Source organism: Mustela nigripes, chromosome 10, assembly GCF_022355385.1.
Source record: "Mustela nigripes isolate SB6536 chromosome 10, MUSNIG.SB6536, whole genome shotgun sequence".
NCBI classification, from domain to species: Eukaryota; Metazoa; Chordata; class Mammalia; order Carnivora; family Mustelidae; genus Mustela; species Mustela nigripes.
The window spans coordinates 12,104,938-12,119,065 of NC_081566.1; the positions used below are offsets into that span (position 1 = coordinate 12,104,938).

Here is a 14,128-nt window from a genome sequence, read left to right on the forward strand (position 1 = left end):
CCCCCCCCCCCCCCCCCCCGCACCGCCCCCCCCCCCCCCCCCCCCCCGGCTTCCAGCCCGAGACCTAAAGGCTCCTTCCTTCCACCCTGCCTGTCTGCTGGCTGGGTGGCTGAGGCTGCAGCTCCGAGCTGAGCCCAGGACCCCTGCCCCTTCACCAGCTGGCTCCAGAAAACACAGCTGCTGACACACCTGCCTGCTCCCACACGGCCACCTTCAGGCAGAGGGCCCCCTGAGGCTCCCACACCTGAAGCAGCTTATCCAGAGCCTTTAATTACTGCTGAAAGCACTGGAGGCTCAGGTGTCTACAGAATGGACATCAAGGGCACCACACCAGAAGCCAGGGTCGCCCTGATCAAGTTACTGTCCCTCCGGCCCCAAAGCCCAGGCTGACCATTAGGGTAGCTCTAAAACTGCTCTGGAGGGGATCCTCTCGGGTTCTCCATCTGTAAATGGGACGCCGCTAGTCCACGAACCCACAGCTCATTCCTCAAAAAGGAAATACTCATTAATTCAGCAGACAGCAGCATTTCATCCAACTCTCCAAGGGCTGAGGTCTGGTGCCAGGGCTGGAAAGCAGACTCCCCGCTTTGCGGGTTCTGAGCCTGGCTCTGCTCTATCCCACCTGGGTGGCCTGGACAGCTGCGTTACCTCTGTGGGCTTTCTTCATGGATAAAATGTGGGGTGGAGACTGGCCTCTATTTCAGTTTTCTTCAGCTTCAAAAGCTCGATTCTGGGGGTCTCCCCACCGCTGTAAAACGGCCAAGCACCGGTGATAGCGAAATCGCCGGCTCCAGGCCCGGATCTGCGGTCGGTTCCCCACCCTGGCAGTCAGACCCTCGCCTACCCCCTGTTTCGAAGGCCCTTCCGCCTGGGAGCCAAGGCGGCCCCAGCGCGGGGAGGGCGCCGAGCCCGCGCCTCCCAGACCCACGTGCGCTGCTTCTTTAAATGCCCGGCCCTCCAGCGGGCCGCACCGCGCCTACCAGCAGCGGGCTCGGGCCGCGGGGAGGCGGACACAGCCCCGCGCAGGCCCAGGCCTGGGGGCCGCTCCCCGCACTCCTCCCATCCCCGAGGTCCCGGTCAGCCCCCGCCGCCGCCGCCGCTTCCCCGCGCGCTCCCCTTTCCGCCCCTGCGCCGGCCGCAGAGGCCGGACAGGCGCGCGCAGGGACCGCAGCCCCGCGCCGGGGAAGGGGCCGCGACCCGCCGCGGTGAGGGGCTTGCGGGGGGCCAGCACCCCGCCCGCGGGTCGCTGCGGGAGACCAAGCCCCGCCCGCACGCCCCAGACCAGCCAGCTCACCTGCTCCGCAGCGGCGCTGCGGCGGTGTTTACGCCGCTGGCCGAGCGCCCGTCCCTCCCGGACCCCAGCGCCGGCGCAGACCCCGCCCCGGTCCCGCCCCGGTCCCGCCCCCTGTCCCAGCCGGGTCCCGCCCACGGCGCCAGCCCCGCCCCACCTGGAGCGGAGCCAGTAGGGCCTGTAAGTGACGCGCGCTGGGGCCTGACCTGCTCTTACCGCGCGGTGGGGATGCGGGGGCACACCTGACATCCGTCGGTGCACACCTGACATCCGTCGGTGCACACCTGACATCCGTCGGTGCACTGGCCTTAGAAGGAGCGGAGGCCGGGCCTGTGATCGCACAGGGGCCTGGCAGCTCCGTGGAGCCGAACGCATTTGCCTGGAGGACACTTCTTTCCTTGTAGTGTTGTGTCCCCGGTCTCCCCCTTCCGCCCTCCCAACCCCCCAAGGCTTTGCTCCCATTAAGTTAGCACTAGTTGCCTGTTGTGAGCTAACATCACGAGGATATTCCTGCTCTATTTTCTAGAACCTCAGAGCCACCGGGAGTTCTAGATTGTACAGGGATGAAATTACTACCGATGACCTGTGAGTTGGCCAAAGCAGTTATGATTCCTGGATTTGGGGGTCCATGGGGCAAGCTGAGATTGTGAGCAATTTGACATTTCTGAATGGCTTGCTTTTTTAAAAACTAAGGTAAAATTCGCACAACATAAAATTAACCTTTTCTTTTTAAAGATTTTATTTATTTATTTTTAAAAAGATTTTATTTATTTATTTGACGGAGAGAGAGATCGCAAGTAGACAGAGAGGCAGGCAGAGAGAGGAAGGGAAGCAGGCTCCCTGCTGAGCAGAGAGCCCGACTGGGGACTCAATCCCAGGGCCCTGGGAACATGACATGAGCCGAAGGCAGAGGCCCCAACCCACTGAGCCACCCAGGCACCCTAAAATTAACCTTTTTAAAGTGTACAGTGGCCTTTAGTACATTCACAGTATTGTGCAATCCCAGCCACCTGTTCCTAGTCTGGAAACCTTCCCGTTACTGGAAAACCTCCTACTCTTACACAGTTTTTTCATCGCCTTCTCCCCCAGCCCCTGGCAATCACCAATCAGCTTCTCTCCCATGGATCTATCTATTCTGATGTTTCATATAGATAGCATCATACAATATGTGACCTTTGGGGTCTAGCTCCTTTGATTAGTATAATGTCTTTGAGGGTCATCCTTCCTGTGGCCTGTATAGCCTTCATTATATCATAAATAATAGTCTGTTGAATGCACATTCCACTATTTGTTGATTACTCACTGATGACATCTGGGCTGTTTCCACCCTTTGGTTATTGTCAGTCCAGTTACGGTAACCATGTGTGTGCCTATGTTTGTTTCAGCACACTTTTCAATTATTTGGGGTACACAGACCGAGGAGCTGACTTTTGAATCATATGGAAATCCTATGTTTAACTTTTTGAGGAACCACCACACTGTTTCCCACAGAGGACGAACCTTTTTACATGGATGAAAAATTTTACATCAATAAAGAGTTGCAACTCAATAAAGAGTTGCAGTTTCTCCACACTGTCCAACATTTGTTATTTTCCATTTAAAAATTATTATTGTTATTATTATTATTGCCTTCCCAGTGGGTATGTAGGGGTAACACATTCTGGTTTGGGTTTGCATCTTCCATGGGCTCATTGGCCATTTAAGTATGTTTTTGGAGAGACCGCTATTCAAGTTCTTTACCTATTTTTTTTTCCTTTCCTCACCTTTAAATTTGGTTATCTTTTTGTTGCTGAGTGGTATGAGTTCTTTACCCATCTGGATACCAGACCTCATTTAATGTACACATGCCTTTAGTTTTATTAATTCCAGATGATATTTTTTTCTTTCATTGCTTGTACATTCAATGTCCTATCTAAGAATCTGTTAATAGTCAAATCCAAAATCATGAACATTTGCTTCTGTGTCTTCTTCTTAGAGTTTTTATAAGAGCTCCTATATTAAGGTGATTGATCCATTTTGAGTTAATTCTTGTATATGGTGTGAAGTCTGGGTCCAGCTTCATTCTTTTACATGTGGATATCCAGTACCATTTGTAAAGAGATTGTTCTTTCCCTAGTGAATGACCTTGGCCCCCTTGTCAGAAATCAATTAGCCATAGACAAAAGGGAAAAAAATGTTTTTCTAAAAGCTGTTTCAAAGCGGGGCACCTGGGTGGCTCCGTTGGTCCCACTCTTTATTTTGGCTCAGGTCATGATCTCAGGGTTGTGAGATTGAGCCCTGCATTGGGCTCCTTGCTCAGAAGGGAGTCTGCTCAAGAATCTGTCCCTCTGCCCCTCCCCTCCATGCTCTCTCTCTCTAAGATAAATAAATAAATCTTAAAAAAATAAGAAAATAGGGGCACCTATTTGGTCATTAAGTGCCTGGCTTCAGCTCAGGTCATGATCCCAGGGTCATGGAATCGAGCCTGGTGTCTGGCTCCCTGCTCAGCCAGGTGGCCTCATAGTATTCCTTTCTAATCCTTTCCCCCATTATAATGGGATTATAATGATGCCATGACTTTACTTCTTGATTTTAATTATTTGCTTCTTCTTTCTTTTCTTCTTAGTCAGTTTTAGCTAAAGATTCATCAATGTTGAGATTTTCAAATTTTTCATTTAATTTGTTGTACGTTTCAGCTCCAGAATTATTCTATTTGGTTCCTTGTAATAATTTCTATCTCTCTTCATATCCTCTGTTTATATTTAGATTATTCTCTAGCTTCCTTTATTTTTCTGCCCAAAGCTTCTTTCAGCTATTTGAGCATATTTTTAAAAAATTATTTATTTGTTTGAGAGAGAGAGTGAGCATGCACACAAGTTGGGGAGGGCAGAGGGAAAGAGAGAAGTAGACTCCCTGCTTAGCAGGGAGCCTGACTTGGGGCTCAATCCCAGGACCCTGGGATCATAACATGAGCTGAAGACAGGCACTTAACTGATGCAGCCATGTAGATGTCCTGCTATTTGAACATATATAAGAAAGTTCCTTTATTTATTTATTTATTTATTATTGGTGGGCAGCAAAGTTTATTGAATGATAGAGTACAAAACTCCTGAAGAGGGGAGGGCACCTGAGAGAGTTACCCAAGATACTTCCTTTAAAGTCTTGGTCTTAGGAAGTCTAAAATCTGGGCTACTTCCAGGATGATTTCTGTCAATTTCTTTTTCCTCTGAATGAGTTACACTTTTCTTTTTCTTTGTTTGCTTTGTAATTTTTTGTTGAGACTTGCACATTTTGAATATTATAATTCTGGAACTTAGATTCTGTTCCCCCTTTGAAAGTTTTGCTGTTATTTCTCATTAGGGGTTACAGTCATCTATTTGTTTTGTGACATTTTCAAATTACTATTATTATTTGCGCCCTGTATTTCCTTATCATGTGTAGTCACTGAAGTCTCTGTTCCACTATCTCATCAGCCAGCAACTGACCAAACACAGATTTTCTTAAACACCTGGAGTGTTTAAACAAAAAACAAACTAAAAGAAAACACTCTTGGTTTTTTACGATTGTCTCTGAGCTGGACATTTCTGCTGCACCTAGCTAAGACACCTGCCAATTTGCCTTAGCGTTTATTTCCTACTTTCATGGGTTACAGATAATAGCCAAAGGTGCAATCATAGGGTCCTCTTGAGTCTTCTCTGAGAATGTTTCTGGCCCTGGACACATGTTTTATAGTCTAGACTCCTTAGTATATGAAGTAGCCCTTCAAAACACTTCCTTCCCCAGTATCTTCCTCCTCAGTCTCCTTTTCCCCAGTCTTTCTGGTTTTCCAGTTGCTTATCCCATCTGCCCTCCCTTGAACAAGACAGCTATGGGCAGTATATATCTCTAAATGCTTTCAAAAGACACTACCTGGAGAGCTGCTCCAGCCAAGGGATGAAGCAAAGGTCAGCAATCCCTCAGAGAACTGCCAGCCAGGTCAAAATGCACAACCACATTTTTTTTCAAGGTTCTTAAAGATTTTTATTTGTTTATTTGACAGACAGATCACAAGTAGGCAGAGAAGCAGGTAGAGAGAGAGAGAGAGGAGGAGGCAGGCTCCTTGTTGAGCAGAGAGCCCAACGTGGTGCTCGATCCCAGGACGCTGGGATCACGACCGGAGCCGAAGGCAGAGGCTTTAACCACTGAGCCACCCAGGCGCCCCTGCACAACCACATTTTTGAGAGCAAGTTCCATATCAGGACTCCAGGGACTCTGGCTGTTGTCCCCAGGGCTGTTGCTGGGCTGGGCAACAGGAGACGGTAGGCAGGTAAGCAAAAATGTTGCAACATTTTCTTACTGAATTTAGCTATTTTTTTTCCCTTCATTAATCATTCCCCTGCTTGCTCTAGGTTTTTTTGTTTTTTAATAAGGTTCCAGAGTTCCAAAAAGAGAAAGAAGGAGGAGGAGGAGGAGAAAGGCTGATTCTATCACTGTTTGCCAGCTTAATGGTTGCTTACATGGAGGAACCGATGCTTGGAACTTCTTATCTGCCGTTTTCCATGATATCTTTCTGAGTAGCCCGACTTTTAGCACTGGTCACTATAGATTGCAGTTTTCTCCTGGATACTGTGCTCTCCTTATTTCCCTTCTGTCTGTGGCTTCACCTCCTCTGCACATCCTCGTTTCCAGGCCTTGAGGGTTGTGGGGGGTGGGGGTCCTGACCTTACTGTGTAAACTCTTCCGGGGAAATCCAACCACTCCTAGACCTGCCACCTCTGTGTTGATGAAGCCCACCACTGAGTCTCCAATTTAGTCCTTAGAGTCCCGGACATATGGATAACTGCCCACAGACTGCTCTGCTTAGAAATCCCACAGGCCATTCTAGTAAATCCGTGGAAGTTCTGCCTAATAGGATGAAACAAGAAGGGGCATGTCCTTACTCTCATTCTTCTTGCTATCTAGCGTACAGAGGTGGTAGCCAGAGCTCAGGCTGCCATCTTGGAGTGTGACGACCATGAGGATGGTGGAACACGAAGTAGAAAAACGTTCTGATGATTGTGGAGGCATTAGCTTAGAACTGCTTCCCTCCTTAGATTGAGGGACTGAAAAATAACCTTTATCCTGTTTAAGCAATTGTGATTTAGTGATTCTCTCACAAGGAACTAAACAAAGCTTACTTCATATTCCGGGCCTTTCCCGCCGCCTTCCTCTTATGCCACTGGCTCCACCAGCACAGCGTTTGCTGCAGCTATTTCAAGGGCCTATTCACTTGCCTCCTTCACTACCTGAGAACATCTCCAGAGCAGGGACTGTCCCTTTCTCAGATTCTTACTATGCGATCATCTTCTTTAAGGCAAGAAAGGGAGGGACTGAGAATGGGCATTGGCTGGATCCCAATGACATGTGCTTTACAATGTATTTGTCCTGATAGTTGGAGCAACTCTGTGAGGGGTGGTGATGCATCATTCTTGTTCTTTTACATAAGGGGAAATGGAGGTTTGCAGAGATGAAGCTGTGCCTTAGATGTGCATGGGTGACGAGTGGCAGCACTAAGTGTAGAACTCAGGTCTGCCTGGCCTGACACAGCAGCCCTTTCTCCCCAGCTAGAAATTTCCATGTCAGGGCAGTCCGGCTTGAGGGATCCCTGATGAATTAATTCCCTTCGTGGTTCTCCTTTGAGGTCATCGCTGTCAGCTGCTTTTCACATGCTGATCTGTGAGGGATAGGGAAGCTCCTTCCTGAGCCTGCTCTCGGTCTGCGATGGGTTGGCCGGTGCCTCAGGTTTTGGCGTTGGGGTGGGGGACTGTGTTTTCTTTTCACCTGGGAGATGGTGAACTTGAGAACCAGGTGCACCTGGGTTTGAAATCCATTTCTTCTGCCTAGTATTGCCTGATCCAGGACAAGTACTCTGGGTCTCCATTTCTCGTCTGGGAAGGGGATAATGCTATCTGCAGAAGACGGTGGGGAGGATTTAAAAGGAAATATAACATCGGCCTCCAGCAAATATGAGCCATTCTCCTGCCTCTATCGCCTGCCTCTGTTGGAGGTGGGGATTGGACAGACTGTATTACTGTTCAAAAACACTCTGCACCACTCAGTTCTGGGGCACCACGCCCTTCTGTTCTGTTGGATAGGACTGGCCGTGTGGCCTTGACCAATGTCAGCAGAAGGGCTGTGTGACAGCTCTGGACAGAAGCTCTAACATCCTGTGCATGTTTTCCCCACTCTTACCCTTCTGTCAGGAGATCAGCTGTGTTCCAGAAAGATGCAGCTCCACTAGGCTGGACCCACAGCTAGCATACAAACAAACCCACATCCTTCTAGTAAACACGTTTGCTTTGTCACCGACCCACCGACATTCGTCACTGTAGACTAGCCTAGGCTGATCTGATTGATACTTTTGACATTTAGCATCCTACAGTTCCATACAATATTTTTCTTTGTAAGCTTTTGTGGAAGGTTCATTTAGTTCATTTATGGCTTTGATGGTGGGTACTTCAAAAATAAGCAGTGACATCTTGTTCTAGAACAAGCAGTTTTCTTATTATAAAAATTGTATTCTTTGTAGAAGACACTTTTTCCATCTTGGGTCTTTTTCTATTATTTCTTCTGCATTTTTTTTCCATTTTTACCTGGACATGTGCTCTTTGTTCTGAGTGATATATGTGGTCTCTTATGAGGTTTTCAGGGCACCTCACATAGTAGGGGGTAGCATTCTCCATCTTACACCCCAGACAGTTGTATAACTAATGGGACCTTTTCTGGTCATAAATCTATAGAGTCTAGGTTTGTTTAATGCTGAAAGAATTTCATCACTAAGCACTCTGCTCCTAGCAAATACTGAGTTATCAGTGTACTTATGGGATTAGACCAGGTCACCAGCTTTCTTTCTTTCCCTGGGCATATCCTTCCATAACTGGAGGAGGAGTGGGTCACAAGCCAGCTGCTTTACTTCCTTCTTCCCCATTTTCCAAGGCAGCTCTTTGTATTTAATATTATGGGGGGATTCTTGAAGTTTAAAAAAATGTTTACTATAATTCAGGGCATTTCTGGTTACAATAATGACAGAACAGCCTATACGAGTCTAATCTTCTAACAGACAACAATGATATCTCAAGACAAAATATTTTAGAAATATATCATGTTAAGGTGCTGAGGAGTAGCTAGAAGCAGACAGAAACTTGGTGCGTATTTGACTCTCGAGAAAAGGAATTGCACTATGAGAAGTTTTCTGTGGTTTTCCCCGGGAGGCATCACCAGTCTGTGACAGCATAGGTCGACTAAAAGTCAAGCAGGAAGGCTTATGAATCTCAGGAGAGGTACCCAAAACCCAAGGGAGGAGCCACAAGGGTTAAGCCCCCAGATCTCCCTTTGAATCCATGGCTGCGCCCCCAAGCTGTATTACTAAATTACCAGAACCGAAGAACCTTTTATCATGATGAAAGAGACAGTTCATCAGGAAAATATCACCCTTCTGTGTATGTTCCCAGAGAGCTTCTAAGCACTTGAAAGAAACACAGAGAAGTGAAGGAAGAAATTGAAAAAATCATAGCAGGGGCGCTTGGGTGGCTCAGTAGGTTAAAGCCTCTGCCTTCGGCTCAGGTCATGATCCCAGGGTCCTGGGATCGAGCCCCATGTTGGGCTCTCTGCTCAGCGGGGAGCCTACTTCCCTTTCTCTCTCTCTGCCTGCCTCTCTGCCTGCCTGTGATCTCTGTCAAATAAATAAATAAAATCTAAAAAAAAAAAAAAAAGAAAAAATCACAGCAATGCTTGGAAAGCTTAAGAGATCTCTCTCAGGAGTTGATAGAAGGAGACACGTGCACACACACACACACACACACACACACACAGCAATAAAGAGAAAGACTCAAAGAGTCCTGTGTTGATTTTCCACAGCCACTATAACAAGTCACCACACACACAATGGCTTACAGTTCTGCAGGCCGGAAATCCAAAATTAGTTTCACTGGGTCTGCTCCGTGGCCTTTTCCGGTGTCCAGAGTGGTCTCCCTGGCCTGTAGCCCCTCCCTCCACCTTCAGAGCCAGAAGAATATTCTTCCTATTCCTTCCTTCTTCTCTACAGTCCCAGGTCCCCCTGCTTCTTTCTCACGGGGACACGTGTGATCACATTCAGGGCCCGCCTGGGTAACCCGTGTTCATCTCCTCAAGACCTTTCACTGCCTCTCGCACAAAGCACCCCTTTGACAACACTACTCCTGTGTGTGCCCTTTGCTCTCACAACACATTCACAGCCCTTCTGACACCACCTGTGTGGGAGTTTCCCCACACCCAGAAGTTCTGTGCAACCCCAGCTGCGGGCCCTCCATTGTAACTCAGTTCTGACACTGTCCACCCGGAGATCACGTCAGACCCCACAGGTGAAGGGGTCAGACCTGGGAGACCACCCCCACTGCAGATGCCGATCACAACTAGTAGATCCTCAGGTGACCCACAACTTCTGCCCACCTTGGCTGTAAATAGAAGGTTCTTGGGATCTCCTTCCCCTTGGACGTAGTTATTCCCCAGAAGAGCTCACAGGGCTCAGGGAAACACTTATCTACATTTCGCAGTTCATGACAGGATGTGATAAGGGGTACAGATGAACAGGCAGGTGAAGAGATACATAGGGCGAGGTCTGGGAGGGTCCCAAACACAGGAGCTTCTGTCCTCAGGAAGTTGGGGTGAGTCAACTTCCACGTGGATATGCTCACTGACCTGGAAACTCTCTGAACCCCAAACTATTGGGATTTTTACGGAGGCTCCACTATGGAGGGGTGATGGATTATGAACTCCATTTTCAGACCCTCTCCACATTTTCCAAAGAAGGGAGTCTGGTGTCAGAAGCATTGTGGGTGTGGTAGTGGGGAAGGAAAGGGGAAGACGGAGCTTTTCTTTAGCCATTTAATGTAACACTCGGGTTGCAGGGATTAGGACATGTTATAGTTGGGGGGCTTTATTCGGCTTGCTGCGGATCAACCTCAGCTATCAAATACTCAGTTCTATCCCACATGCAACACAGTCACCCCATCTTGACACCTCCCTAAGTGTCAACCTATGACAGCATCGACTCAAGCCCCATGTCTAAACACCATCAGTTCAGAAGTTCCAATGTTACTGTGTGTGTCGTCTTAATCAGGTAAGGGTGAGACTCGGCATAGTCCATTCTGGAAGAAAGTTCCTCTCCACCTGTGGACCGGTTAAAACTAGAAAACGAGTCATCTGTTCCCAAAATGCAATTGAGGGACAGACACAGCAGAATAGGTGTAGACATTCCCATTCTAATCGGGAGAAAATGGAAGGAAGTAAGGAATCACCGGCCCCAAGCAATTGGGGGCAAATCCAACTGGGCATACTCCATTGGGTTGCAAGACCCATGGGGGGTCCTTTATGACTCGAGGCCTCCCAAAATCACGTTCTTTTTTTTTCCTTTAAAGATTTTATTTATTTATTTATTTGAGAGAGAGAGAGAGAAAGAGAGAGAGAGCATGAGCAGGGGGAGAGGCAGAGGGAGAAGCAGGCTTCTCGTTGAGCAGGGAATCCAATGTGGGTCTCAATCCCAGAACCCTGGGATCATGATCTGAGCCAAAGTCAGACACTTAACCAACTGAGTCACCCAGGCAGCCCTCATGTTCCTTTTACTTGAAGGATAGCACATGCTGGCAGCTGAGTGGATTTACCAGCCTGCTTCCTGCCTGTGGAATGCAGGGTCTGGCAGCCTTCACTCATGGAATCCTCTGTCCCTTTCAGTGGCTAAGGGGACCCACACATCACACAGTTGGTCTCTCCAACACCAGCAAGTGGTTTTCCAGCCACAGCTGTGCCCTCCTCTCCAGACTCTGCTTTCTGGGCAGCAAGCAAATCTCTTAATTTTAGATTCTTTTACAAACTGGGTAGCCTGAGAGTTTCCCAAGTCATTAAGTCTTGGCTCTTTTTTCCCCCCAGTTTATTTAGTTGAGCAAATCTCTACCCCCAGCACAGGACTCGAATGGGTCTTAAACTCATGGCCCCAAGGTCAAAAGCCACATGTTCTACCAACTGAGCCAGCCAGGCACTCCACATGTTGGTCTTTTTATCTTATTTTTTTTTAATTTTTAATTTATTTATTTGAAAGATGGAGATCACAGGTAAGCAGAGAGGCAGGCAGAGAGAGAGAGAGGAGGAAGCAGGCTCCCCGCTGAGCAGAGAGCCCGATGTGGGGCTCGATCCCAGGACTCTGGGATCGTGACCTGAGCCGAAGGCTGAGGCTTTAACCCACTGAGCCACCCAGGTGCCCCTGGTCTTTTTATCTTAACAGTTCTCCCCCTCAGTGTATCTGTTACCTTTCACATTTTGCTGTAAGCAGAACTTTTTTTTTTCTTAAACAAATATTGTCTATTATGGATATTGAATTCCCAATTTAAACATCTTCCCACAAACACAACTCCAGGGCCAGATGGTTTCCCTGGTAAATTCCATCCAGCATTTAAGGAAAAAATAATGCGAATCTCACCCAAACCCTTTCAGAACAGAAAGAAGGAAGGAGTAGTTTCCAATCAGTTTGATGATGCCAATAATAATCTTGAAACCAAAATGTGACAGAGATGCCACGAGAAAAGAAAATCACAGACAAATACCCCTTGTGGACATGGATACAAACATTTTCTTTGGATCTTTGTTTATTTGTCAGAGAGAGAGAGAGAGCGAGAGAGGGCACGCAAGTGAGCACAAGCAGGGGGAGCAGCAGGCAGAGCAGACAGAGGAGAAGCAGGCTCCCTGCTGAGCAAGGAACCTGATGTGGGACTCGATCCCAGGACTCTGGGATCATGACCTGAGCCAAAGGCAGACAGTTAACCGACTGAGCCACATAGGCGTCCTGGATACATGTATCTTTAACAAAATATTAACAAATGGAACCCAACAATATATAAAAAAGCAACACATCATTCTGAATGGGATTTATCCTACGGGTGCAAAGTTGGTATCATATGGGAAAACAATTGTCATTCATTGTATGAACAGAATAAAGAGGAAAAAACCATGAGACCATCTCAGTAGATGTAGAAGAACAATTTGAAAAGTTCAGTACTCATTCATAATAAAAATCTCAGAAAACTAGAAATATGAGACAATTTTCTCATTCTGATAAACACTATCTGTGAAAAACCTATAAGCAATAAAGGTAAAATATTGAATGTTTTCCTTTAAGACTGGGAAGAAGGCAAGAGTATCTCTTCTTAATTCTGTTCAGCCTTGTCCTGGAGCCCCTGATGTTTGCAATCAGGCAAAGAGAAATAAACACAAGGTATGAAGATTAGAAAGGAAAAAGAAAAAACCATATCTGTCCCTGACATATCCATCTGTAAGGCATCTACGAAACAATCACTAGAACAAATCAGTGACTAATAAAATCACATAATACAAAGTCAACATACAAAAATTAAGTGTATTTCTATATACTTACAGCGAGCAATTAGAAATGAAATTTTAAAATCCCTTTTTAATAACATCCAGAACAAGAAAAAAGTACTTCAGAAAAAAAATTATCAAGATACACACAAGAACTCTACCATGGGAACCATGTGACAATCATGAGAAAATTCAAGAAAGCCCACATAAATGGAGAAATGTATCGTGTTGTTGGATTGGAAGATGTTGCTTCTCTTCAAAATTATCTATAAACTCCATGTCATACCAATTACGGTCTCAAATAAAAAATCGTTTTGGTAGAAACTGACAGGCTGGTTAAAGGAATCCTAATGGAGAGGAACCTGGGTGGCTTAGTCAGTTGAGCCCCCAGCTCTTGTGTTTCAGCTCAGGTCATGATCCCAAGGTCATGAGATCCAGCCTGGCATTGGGCCCCATGCTGGGTGTGGAGCTTGCTTGGGATTCTCTCTCTCCTTCTCCCTCTGCTGTTCCACCAGCTGGCAAGCATACACACGCGTACTCTGTCTCTCAAAAAAAAAAAAAAAAATCGTATTGGAAATGTAAAGAACCTAGAATAACCAAAACAACCTTGAAATAGAACTACTGATTTCAAGACTCCTGTAAAGCTCTAGTAACCAAGACAAGATGGTATTGACGTATAGGCAAATGGATCAATGGGCCAGAATAGAGTCCAGTAGACGATTGATGCCAAGGTAACTCAATAGGGAAAGGAAGGGCTATTCAACACCCGGTGCTGAAACTATTGGATAAATATATGGGAAAAAACGAACCTGGTCCTCTATCTCATAGACTTAAATGTAAATGCTAACACTAGAAAAAATTTAAATGATTATTTTCATGACCTTGGAAAAGGGAACGTTTTCTCAGAGCAGACACATGCACAAAAACATTAAACATAAACATTAAACATTAAAAATTCATTAAATTAGACATTTTTGAAATGAAAAATTTCTGCTTGTTGAAAGACACCATTAATAAAACAAAAAGACAACTCAGATTGTTGGAAAATATTTGCAGTACATTCTATATCCAGAATATATAAAGGACTCCTACAAACAAATAACAAAAACAGCGAGTTAAAAATGGGCAAAAGATTTGACCAGATACCTAACAAAAGAAAATATAAAAATAGCTAAAAAGAGCATGAAAAGATGTTCAACATCGTCCGTCGCCAGGGAACTGCAAGTCAAAACCACAAAGAGATACCATTGCTACCCTCCAGAATGACTAAAATTAAAGAGAGTGACAATGGCAGATGTGGTGAGGGTTCCAAGCAACTCGAATTCTCAGACTGGGAGGAGGGTAAAATGAAAACTTGGAAAACATACACATCCATCTGCCCTAAGACCCATACTTCCGTTCCTAAATATTTATCTAAGAGAAATAAAACATTCCGTCCAGAAACAACTCTTGAACAAGAACATTCATAGCAGGTTTATTCATAATTGCCAAAAC

The 14,128-nt window shown here is 46.2% G+C and overlaps 1 protein-coding gene across 1 annotated transcript in view; it reads right to left on the reverse strand.

The window, feature by feature from the left end:
- PSEN2 (presenilin 2) overlaps positions 1–1,384 on the reverse strand; it is a 24,614-nt gene extending 23,230 nt beyond the window's left edge. Inside the window, exon 1 of the mRNA XM_059412597.1 lies at positions 1,295–1,384. The gene's annotated coding sequence lies outside the window, so the exon portion shown is untranslated. The remainder of the gene's footprint in view (positions 1–1,294) is intronic.
- Positions 1,385–14,128: the final 12,744 nt, after the last annotated feature.